The sequence below is a fragment of the Thunnus thynnus genome, chromosome 19 (genome assembly GCF_963924715.1).
Source record: "Thunnus thynnus chromosome 19, fThuThy2.1, whole genome shotgun sequence".
NCBI lineage: Eukaryota > Metazoa > Chordata > Actinopteri > Scombriformes > Scombridae > Thunnus > Thunnus thynnus.
Window position 1 is genome coordinate 19,799,838 of NC_089535.1, and position 12,023 is coordinate 19,811,860.

General features: G+C 40.7%; 1 protein-coding gene across 3 annotated transcripts in view; it reads left to right on the forward strand.

Annotated features, from left to right (window-relative positions):
- The window catches only part of LOC137170259 (poly [ADP-ribose] polymerase tankyrase-1-like), an 81,952-nt gene that overhangs the window by 16,261 nt on the left and 53,668 nt on the right, over nt 1–12,023 (forward strand). The gene's annotated exons all lie outside the window — the stretch shown is intronic.

Here is a 12,023-nt window from a genome sequence, read left to right on the forward strand (position 1 = left end):
GTTTTGAGCCCAGTTGTGGCCTCTTGTCAATTAATCCACATTGACCCATTCACACCAACAGCCAACACAGGTGTTTCTGGGGGTCTTGCATCAGCATGAGAGTGTTATCAAAAGCCTGAAATATCCCTTAAGCGGACTGCAGAAAAACACACAGTAATGATGTGAAAAGCCGCGGTAGAGCTAACTCCGGAAACGAGAGGATCACCAGGAGGATTTTTCTTTGCATCCGTCTTTCCTGTTGTCGTTGGTGATTGATCTTCCTCTAGTCGGAAAAAGCAGTGATTAGGACACTTTCATCAAGTTGTCTGCCCTTGACAACTCTTTCTCTTCTCCACTCATCTCCCCATCTCTTTCTTTATTCACTCATCAATTACAGCGTTGTTTAATGAGCTTGCAAGTACAGCATGTTCTCCATCCACCCCACCATCATCAGCCTTGATGTCATTCTTTTTTCCATTGACACCTCATCTATACTCTTTGTCCTCTTGCCCCCTGCTGTCTCTCAGCCGTCAAGCGATATCCCATCAGCCTCTCCATCTCTTCCCGGTGACGCTTGTCATTTATTCTCTTTCTGCTCTTCACTTGAAATGTCTCACTCTGCGTCACCCTCTCTAAGTCTCTGGCAGTAACATGTACTCCATTGATTCCAGTGTTATATCGGCCTATAAAGAACACAGAAGTGAGCTGTTGCTGCATCACAGACCTCTGCAAACCTTTAAAACAGATGTGATTAAAACAGATTTGGCTTTAACATGACACCTACATTCAGCTGTAAGATGGAGGTTGCCGATCAACATCACTGCCTAGTTACAGTATAATCGATTAATCTTCAGGACTAAGGCTGTTTGTTTGTTAAGAACTTACTAAGAAACAGACCGGTGAAAATAAGCTCTGTTTAACTTAACTGGTAAAGGTAATTTCTGCGGTAATCTCTTTGAGACTGTTTTTATTTTCCCCGGTATTAAGCTCTCATTGTTGATTTTGTCCGCATCTTTGGTATTGAGCTCTCACAACTTTGTTTTTTTTTTTTATCTCACATGGGAAACAGTCTTCAGTGTTTGATATATAAAAAATTCTGATTTAAAAAAAAAACAAGAAAGATACCTGTAGAAGCCTAATGGATGCAGTTACTTCAGCCTCCGGCTAGATGACAGAATGAGTGACGTGGGTTGAACTTTGAGCCACTGAGGGGGAGGAGGGCGCCACTAACAGTACACGTATTGCATAAAGGTCAAAAGTTTCATATTGTGTTAGGACTGACAGTGGTGTTCAAAATGTTCGCAAATTTATTATAAGAAAGAAAGAAGAAACCATAAAAGTGGTAGCAGTCAAGAGGAATATGTGAGATTTTAAGTAACAAGACTGCTTTACTGCTAAATGCTAATGTACTCACTGTGACAAGGCTAACATGCAGATATTTAACAGGTATAATATTTACCATGTTCACCATCTTAGTTTAGCGAGTTAACTTGCTAACATGTGCTAATTATACACTAAAGACAAAGTACAGCAGAGGCTGATGGGAATGTCATCTGTTTTGCAGCAATTTAGCCATAAACCAAAGTTTTGGACAGATTCAAATTTTGACCTGATGATGGCACTAGATGAAACATTAAGGGACCACCAAAATGACTACAATTCATCATGATGGGGACATAAATGGTTGTACCAAATTTAATGGCAATCCATCCAATAGCTGTCGAGATATTTCATTCAAAACCACCATGGTGGTGCTAGTGGAAAATACAGGTGATGACAGTATTACTACAGTTCACCGTCTGGAAAAATGAACGGCTTTACAAAGTTTTGTGTCAATTTATCCAATTTTGAGATATTTCAGTGCTTAAGTGAACACTTTGACTTGCTGGTGGTTAAATCACCAAAGTTGTTTAGTCCATCCAATAGTTGTCAAGACACTTACCAAAAAAAAAAAAGAAAAGTCCCATCATGGTGGCGTGAGAGGAATAGCCAGGAACTCACCAAAGTCAGTAGGATACATCCTCTGGAGAACATGAATGTCTGTACCCAATTTCATGGCACTTCATCCAGTAATTGTTGAGATATTTCAATCTGGACCAAACTGGGTGCTTGTCTGTAGCCCGGCAATGGTTCATTTTTCATATCTGTATTATAAAGTTTATAATTGATTATAACAGTTTTCAGTGGCAACTTGTCCAGTCTGCTAACAAGAATAAACAGCAGAGTTTAGCATCCGGCTTCATATGACATGACAATTTTAAAAAAAGTATTTTTGGGATATTGACACAAGGGTTTTGTCCTCCAATTTGTACAGAAGGCTGCACTTCTCGTATGCTTTTGTCTTTTGGAGTGGGACAACATTACTCACCGGTTATGATGTATTTGGTTTTGATATGTGGTCTTTGAAGGGTGGATGCGGGCACTGAATTGGCACACAGCTCATAAAATACAACAGATGGCAACATTACCTGGCACCAAAGACCAGCCAATAGCAGAGGGTCAGTTCAGTACTCTGCTTTTCACCAATAGACGCCAGGATTCACAAAGACTAGTCTTTTGCGTTTTATTTTGGTTCACTGTATGATGTACCCTCTATCATTTACTTGGAAGCACTTCTACAGTTATAAACCCTCTTTAGTTATGGAAGGTTAAAGTGTCTTTCTGGAAGCCTTTAGATTAGGAAAGTAAATAAAGAAGAAAAGAAAAGAATGATCATTCATTCCCGTATGCATTAATGCTGCATAATAAAAAGGAGCGAGAGGAACAAATAGAGACGGAAGAGAGACGGGAACAGAGAGTGAGAGTCCATTAGCTGCTATTAATTACCTCTGATTGGTATTCACAGACTAGCTGCTTCTGAGCCTCAGAGAAATCAGTTCTCCACTCTGGACCTCAGTCAACACACACACACACAGACTTCCATATTACTTTTGCCTATCTTGTTTTCACTTATTCTTACTCACACTTTGCTCACAAATTCCCTCTCTGATTTCATTCGCTCTGCAGGCTTGATAAGATTGTTCCAGCATATAAACTGAGTCATATTTGATACCGTTTTGAACCAGAATTGAAATGACACATGGGCAGAGTAACATTAGGGACACATGTTGTCTTGATTTGACATTTCAATGGCGTGTGTTGTGTGTTACGTTACTGTTTGATTTTGGTTAAGCACCCACCAGACAGCGGGATAGCCAATTCTAAGTCAAAGATGCGGTTTCAGGTGTCGTTGCTCCCTTTGATATAGAAGCGTTGGGTCACCTCCTTTTTAATTGCCCTCCTGTGCTCCTGACCTTGACTGCGATGTGCCCGGCATCATCATCATTTTATATTTTTACACATAGTTCGTGTTCCCCCGTGTGGTTACTGTTGATTACTGCTGGTAATCTGGAGGTGGCCATAGTTTCTGATGTTGCATCTCATTGTCCTCCATCCAAATGCTGCTCATTCAAGCTAGGAAACCCATGACAGCTGTCTCAGGATAATTATATAACATTTTCTCAGCATTGAGCAAACATTGTTTTCAAGTTTTCGCTGTTTAAATTGAACTGATTTGAGGGCGTTAGACTTGAAATTGGGATGCTTCCAGCGCCACTGTTAAGGCAGCCTTTGATCTTTCTTTCTCTTTTCATTCTCTTTGATTCAAATGTGTAGACATACCTTCTCGCACACACAATGTTGCTCAGTTCGGGTCAGAAAGTTCAAGGCAATATCTGCGTAACCTTTTACCAGACTGCTGCTGATAGACGGGTGAGGAAAGGTCCAGGATTTCTCCGTTGGTCCAGACAATTGACCATAAAATATACAGAATGAGTGATACAGTCTTCGGGTTAGTGGATTGAAGTTGCGACTGTTTTTTTATAGTTAAATCTACATGTGAAAGCAGCTGAGAATGGAGGAAACATCTCTTAAGCGGCCACTGTGAGTAAATGATGAATGTGAGTCGTATATATAATCTTTGTACTCCCCATAGTTTTTCATTACCTCCCCTTGATGAATTGTATTCCATTTACTAAAGCAATGACCCAGTTGCTCCATGAAAATCAATTGTCTCATTGTGCCTTGTCTTATAAATTCTGTAAAGCACATTTGAACATTTTCAGCTTTAGACGCTAATCAATTCCCTGTATTGAATAAACAAAGCATTAGTCTCATAAACAACCGAAGTTGGCCTCGCACTTGGATTTAAAACTGAAGACTTTAGAGTGGATATGAACAGAAGTTAACTTTGGTGACTCTTAAAGTTCCTCCCTCCGGTCAAAGGAGGAGAATGGACTTGAAGTAGGAGACGTCTTTTGTCACACAGTTAAACTTTTGAAATTAAGAATATATTGGAGGGAGAAGGAGGAGATGTAATAAGAATTTTTAATGAGGTCATTAAAGTGTTTTTTGGGGAAAATCATGTCAGACACAAATGATTAAAGCAGAGGATTAGGAAGTCTTAAAAATAAAAGTCTGTAGGATATTTGAAAGTGTTCAAGACTGGATTTTATGGGCATATTCCTATATTATTTGCCATTAAGTCAAAAACAGTCACTCAGGTTTGGTTCATGACAGATTCATCATGTGTTATCCTCATGTGGTGTAAATTTTCAGCTCCATGTCCGACCGTATGTTGGATCTTGTTTAGTTTGGAGTCTGTGTGGAGAGACTCGAAGACCCCGAGTGAACAAATGCAGAATTAAACAACTTTGAACAAGTTTTTTTTGTCAAGAATCCCCTACCTTGTCATCTTGTCAGCGTTAGCTTTTCATCCTCCGGGATGAGTTATAGACGGGCAATAATAGACTGTCACCAACAAAGAAACTGTGGCTGCAAGGATATGCTGATATGAGATAGACAGAAAAAAAAAATCCCGTGAGACTAAAATAGCTTTCAATCGTTTTTGTATGGTATCCCTGTCGTCTTGTCATAAGTGGAACTGGTACTAATCTAATTTCTTTCGCTGCCCGACAGGTTTTCATCCCTTGGAATCAATTAGGGCTTGTGTTCACCATGCGCTGCTTTTCAAGCTACTACTGCTCACAGAAGCTTTGGAAAAACGTTTGTCCGTGCTCCTGGTGTTGCTGTGTGACTAGTAAAAAAAAAACACCAACAAAAAAAAACAGTTTGAATCATGGTGTACTTTATCAGAAATTGTGTGTGTGTGTGTGTGTGTGTTTCTATTACAACTGTGTTACTGCCAAGCTGCGCGTTGAAGATGTGCTGTCAGCAAGCACCGCCACTATATTGTAAATAAAGAGAAAAAGAAATTGTCGCTTTGAAGAGAGGTCCGTGGTGGGCAGGCAGCTTTAACATAGCAGAAAATTAGCCAGCGAGCTCTCACAAGGGCTGGCGGAAAAAAATGATGAGAGATTTAAGAGAGCGAGGGCGGGAGATGGAGAGAAAGTCGATGAAGAGCCGGGGTTGGAGGGAACGAGCCAAAGGGAAGGGAAGGACGTGTGGAGAGATGTAGAAGTAGAGAGCAAATATAGAGAGTGAAAGTAGAGAGAGAGAGAGAGAGAGGGAGAAAGGATGGAGATGCTTTATTGGCTTGGGTGACAGACGGATGACAGGAACAGAGAGATGAATTGATGCGACATCAAGGGAATAATAAGAAAGTGGAAGAGAGGGGAGCTCAGATCGGTGTGTATTTTAACAGCCTAATCATGAAGACAAAGAACTGCTGTAGCTGCTCTGAAGGCTTCGTTCCGCTAATGCAGCGGGAGCTAAGGCAATCTCACACCTGTGCGCACCGTAGAGTGTGTGTGTGTGCGTGCGTGTGTGTGAAAGAAAGAGAGAGTGTGAATTCCTGTGTCTGTAGCTTTCTTCTCCTTATCAGTGACATGGTCATTGATTACCATGATGACTGCTGTTCGATTGGTCCCAAGTGATGAATGAGCCCGAGCACTATTTCCCCTCAGAGTCTCACACACACACACACACACACACACACACACACACACATACACACTCACACTATAGGATCAATACACGATTCTGTTTTGCTGTCTATCCAGTCTGAGAAACGACAAAATGACCCAGCAAAAGAAACAAAACAAAGTGACTTTTTTTTTTTTAATATATATTTTGTGTGTGTGTGTGTGTGTGTGTGTGTGTGTGTGTGTGTGTGTGTGTGTGTGTGTGTGTGTGTGAGAGAGAGAGTTAGATGCACTTCCAAGGTCCCTCAACCCATTTGGGCCATTTTCCTTCAGCTTAATTGCCTAGTTTTCCACATGGCTGCACAGCTCCACAACACTGTGAGTTAGTGAAGGCAGTTGGCCAGTCCACAAGAGGAGACTGACAGAATTTGGTTAATGAACTCAAAAAAATAGAAAAAAAAAGGAAAGCAATCTCCTGTGTATGGAAATCTTCTGGAAAAGTGATTGAATGTGTGTACATATTAAACCAGCGTCAGTACTCCGAGATGCTAAACATTTTTGAGAGTTTATTGAATATTTCCTTTGATATCAAATAGATTGCAGCCCGGTCGGCCTCGCAGGATATGCAGAATGCTTTACACTTTCACAAGTGGGTCTTTCAATTATCAATTATTGAGGAATACAAAATGACTAAATGAAGCTGTTTATCCTCAGGAAACGAGCGGTTCTGGAGGCTTCTCAAGAAGATCGCTTACACATTTTAAACGGGATAAAAATCATTAGAATATTGAAAAACTATAAAATATAAAGAATACACCCTGTAAATAGGTCACAGATGGAAGTTACAATATGTCCGTTGAACATTGCAATAATATGTTTTCTTTTTTCTGTTGTGAGTCATTGTGTGGAGCAGGCCAGACCAGCCTGTGTGCCGATGCGGAGGAATGTGCTGACTGCAGTCTGCTTTTGTTTCTCCTCGGCTGTTGTGTGACCCTTCTTTCAGCGCCGCGCTCAGGACAAGCACTTTATGACCCAATCGTATCCACATTAATGTGTCCGACTATGTCGTTCTCGTCGTTGTTTGTAGTTTTGCTCCGGCGCGGAGGTGTCGGTGCTCCAGTCTCGTTCCTGTCCTGAGTATCTGTTCATTGAACGGTGCTGTTGTGTTGTGGCTGTTTCAGGCATGCTAACTAGTTTCCTGATACCATCGCAAAATTAGCATTTTATTTTATTTTTTTATCGCTATCCAGGAAGGAAACCTTCTCATAGCCCTCTGGGGTAGTGCTGCTTTAGCTGGTGGAGAAAGAAGCTCAGGAAAGGAAATCAAAGGACATCCTTTTACTTACAACTGTGGAAGAGAGGCGGCTTAGCAAGGCGCTCTACCTACAGCTGTTCATTGGCTATTAATACTGACTGTGTGGCAGGAAGGAAGTCGGAAGTGGACAAGGATTTTGTCAGATCTTCCATGATGACGTTAAGGTCTTAAAGGAATCAATTTTTCTAGCAAAGCGAGATCCTCCAAGATAGAGTGACAACTGGCTTGTGATGCAGAGCAGCGTTATTACACCATATAGATAAAAGCTGTTACTTATCTCTTTTCTGCATATTTTTTTTTTCTTTTTTGCAGCGTTTAGCAACTCGGGAACAAATTAGGATCATCATTAGCATTTACCGTATATAACAAACCATGATTTTTGCATATAAAGTCAATGGAAACTTGTCTAGCAAAGCTTGTTGTTTTTTCAACTGAAATGATTTTAATACCAACAAACAGCTTTGTTCAGCATTTCCTGCTTTTGTTAACAGTTTCACAATCTATGCAATACTACAAACAAAATTTGGTGGATCATCATACTCGCCAAGTAGGGGTGGACACGTTTCAAAGCGGCTGCAAAAGCGTAGAGAAGAAACATTTATTTAGAAGAAAATGATGAAAACTCAATTTTGAACACATCCTAGCTCACCTCTGGCTACACCCACAGTAAATGTAATTAACCCAGAACGACTGCGATGAGAAACACTGTTCAAATACAGTGATTTGGCTGTGCCCACTCAAGGTCACAGACAGACACACGCTGATATCGTATCATGATGAATTACAAACCATCCGTCCTCTGCTTTCGAGAGGTATACGCTGTCGAACACATCCAGATTCTTGTTTATGAAACTCAGCAAACTAAAAGAGAGCGGAGTGGGTGGCCAAAAAAACACAATTAATGCAAAGCTGTTCTCTTTGGTGCACTGTGTGAAGCAATTAATCACACACTGTAAGCGGTGAGTGTGTGTGAAGTAAGCTGAGCCGAGCCAGCCAGCAAAGAGGCCTAAACACCCTCTTTTATAATTTCCGTTTCACCTCCCATTTATTTTTTTTTTCCCCTTTTGATTGGTCTCAGCGCGCACAGATCCACTTACAACCTCAGCAGTTGCGACCTTGCTGAGGTTATAAGTGGATCGCTCAACGTCTGACTCAAAGCCAGTTGTTGTGTAACAGCGGATAAGCTGCTTCTACAATAAATGATATTTGATTTAAACACACATACACACACACACACACACACACACACAAGCAGACAGCTCGGCACTGAGGCGACTCACGGTCCAGTCAGCATCATCTGTGCTTGTACAACCACTTAGTGCATGTGCACGCGCATGCACACACACACACACATAGTATACTGGATATATATAGGAGTGTGACTGATATTGACTTTTACTCACCTGTGCACACACACACACACACACACACACACATGGCTGCATGCAAATAAGTATATGCCTTCATACAACAATTGGAATTCAAACAGTGATCGCCGGTGTCTACTGCACTCTGCCAAGGGAGTGACACACACACACACACACACACACACAGACACACACACACACACACACACACACACACACACACACACACACACACACACACATAATATCATCATTCAGGAGGCAGCTAGCCTGTCCTGAGCTTTAACCTGTCCTTGTCTCTTCTGTTTGGAGTCAGCAGGATTGCCGACACCACACACACACACACACACACACACACACACACAGACGCACACAGCCAGACTCAGTTGTGTTCATACATACTTAAATACATCCTCCTCTCTCTAATACCACTTAAATATTAAGTATCCACTGCCAGCAGTGAAATGAATCCTTTCCTATAAGATATTTTAAGTATTTTTGCTGACTTTCTGACTCAGAATCACCTACACTGAGTGACTAGTTGTGACTTTCTGATTTAAAACTGGCTGGCTGTTGGGATAAAGCCAGCACCCCCCCCCCTTTTACATTCATTCAGCTGTTCTTTTTTTTTATCCCTGTCCATTGTCATCACCAACATGTAGCTACAGTAGTTAGGGGTTGTGTTAACACGTTACTTTTTCACCTTATTCATATATTTTCATGTGCGAAAGGACTGCACTTGTGGTTTTCGTGCGTGTCTTTGCAGACTCCTGGTGTTAGTGTCCAAAACTACAACAACCAACAAACAAACACAAACAAAAGTGTGACAGAAAAACTACAATTACCAGGGTGGAAATGACATGAAGAAGCGTTCTTCAAGTCAAACGCCAGCTTTTATGTAGTTTTAGTTTCACAGTTTCCAACATTGTACTGTATAACAGAGAAGACTGCTCAGTTATATGTTCTTACATTTAGATAAGCATGATAAACCCAGCTTGGCCTTATAAGAAATACACTTTATTAAAACTTTTCTTCACTTTTTTTTTTTTTCCAAATTTCTGCTCGGCTTTTACTCAATGTTAGATGTTCGCAAGGGTGTTCGGCACGGTTGTTAAGGTGTTCTCGCACGGTAACGGGGTGAAGACATCAAAACATGACGTAATGCAATCAAAGTTTCCAGCGTACAGTATGAAAAGTATCAGCATAGGTGTTGTCAATTAACCATCTGTTTTGATTTGTATGCGTGGTGTCTAAAAGTGTGGAAGGTGTAGTTCAGCAAAGTGGCAGCAGATTAACAATGATACTAAATTATACTGTCCTTGTCCTTGCTTGGTGTGTGTTTGCGTGTGTGTGTGTGTGTGTGTGTGTGTGTGTGTGAGAGAGACTAATTAAAACTGCCGAGTCACTGTTGGTTTAATCACTTTAGCTTGCAAAGCATGCACAGTATTGGATGCAAACCATGGTAGAGCAATCTCATATTGCCTACAATTCATTTAAAGGCCTTCATTTGTATACTATGCAGACTTCACATAATGATATACATACTGTATGTTTGCATTCAGGTGTCAGTTACACTTGCATTGAATTGGAGACTGAGTCACTCCTTCCCTTTCAACAGTTATAGCTCATAACTTTCCCTTATTTCCCTTATGATTTTTCCGACACGGAGCGGAAGGAGACACAGCCGAACATTTCGGTGTATAAAGCGTGAAAACTGTGTGAATAAAAGCGCTTGAAGTTTCCCCCCCCCCTCTCGTTTAGAAAACCACCGCAGCACAGAGAGTTTAATATCACTGATGACTTCACCCGCTCTGGCAATAAGAGATATCAAAAAGCGTAACGCTAAAAGCTTGATTTTCAACCAATAAAGTTCAAAGCGTGATGACCCGTTTAGTTTGAATGAAGTTTAAAGTGTGACAGATTTGTTAGACTTCAAATAGTAGCGGGGGTTTCGGGCATTTCTCCCCAACTCTCTCCCCAACACAATCTCACATTTCTATGAATTATATTTAAAAAAAAAAAAAAAAAGTAAACCAGAAGTAATAGCACGCTGGTCCCCATGGAGATGCACATGTGGATGTGTTGTATATGTATGCGTGGCTAAAACTGTAGGAGATGTAGATACTGTGCGTGTCGGCCACTTTAATAGTGATTATGCTAGTAATGATAATGATAATATAATCCAGCTGTGACTGTCTGGTGTGTAATGGAAATATGATCCTGTCTCAGCACATAAATTGGTTCAAAACTACAGCATCCAATTTAGTTTCTTGAGCTCTCTCCTTACATTTCTCTCTCCTCTCTTTGTATTCATATTTTCTCTATCCCTCTTGCTCCTCTCCATCTCCCCCTTTTCTTCCTCCTCCGACTGTTCCGCCTTAGCCTCCCTAACACCAATTATACTGTGTCAAATCCATGCATGTCAGTTTCCAGATCCCTAATCATCCCTTCTCTCTTTCATCTACAAATCCTTTGTTCCTCCCTCCTCCCCCTTTTCCCTTCTCTGTAACCTTTCTTCTTCGCTCCTCGCCCTACCCCACCCCTCCGTCTGCTCTGTGTACACACGGCCCAGCCTCCTCATCCTCTTTCCATTTATCTGTATCCCATTTACCTCTCAGTCTTCCTTTTGATTTTTAAAAAAATTTCCTATTTCGATTTTTATACCTCCGTCTTTCTCTCTAGCCGCAGTTAAAAAAAAAAAAAAAAAAAAACCTGTCGCCAGCAGCGCTTCATCTAACATCTCACTGTGGCTATTTCTTCTTCTACTGTTCCTCACTGCGTGTTTCAGTCTGATCCACTGACCAAATACCAGAATTAATCCATATTTTGTTGTGTAGACTACTTTTTGTACGTAGAGCTCCTCTTATGATAAAGTTTATTTACATTTTACACATTGAAAAAAATAGTCCCAGCATGTAACTTTCCATAAAATCACAACTTGTTGTTTTTACAACTCTGTGCAGATTAAACAAACAAAGATATAAAATGTTAATTAGTGATATTTAGATGATTGGCGAGGTGTTTTCCCCCTTTAGACTTCAAGTTATTAAAAGAAAGCCTGTATTACAAACTGGACATGTGGAGTTTGAAAGAAATGGGCATTTAGGAGGCACGGGGCGTCTAATGAAGGACTCTATTGAGTGGCATTATGGGAATCCAGTGTTTTTGGAGCTTCACCCGTTCTGCAGACTAAAAGTCAGGATATCTATTTGATCAGTTTTTTAAATCTGTCTCATGTGAGTCTCACAACTATACGGTGGTGCAATACTAAATCACCGGATTACCTCTTTTAACACTCAAGACTGATATAGATCCTCTCGTTTAACTCCTGGCAAGAGAGCGAATAAGCGTGCCTCCCAAAATATTGAACTATTCCTTTAAGTTAACGACATACAGGAAATACAACGGAGAGAGCAGAAATGATACTTTAGTTCTAAATGTACAACACATATTAAGTAAATTAGCATTGGATTACCAGAGCGGACTGATTAGGATTATTAC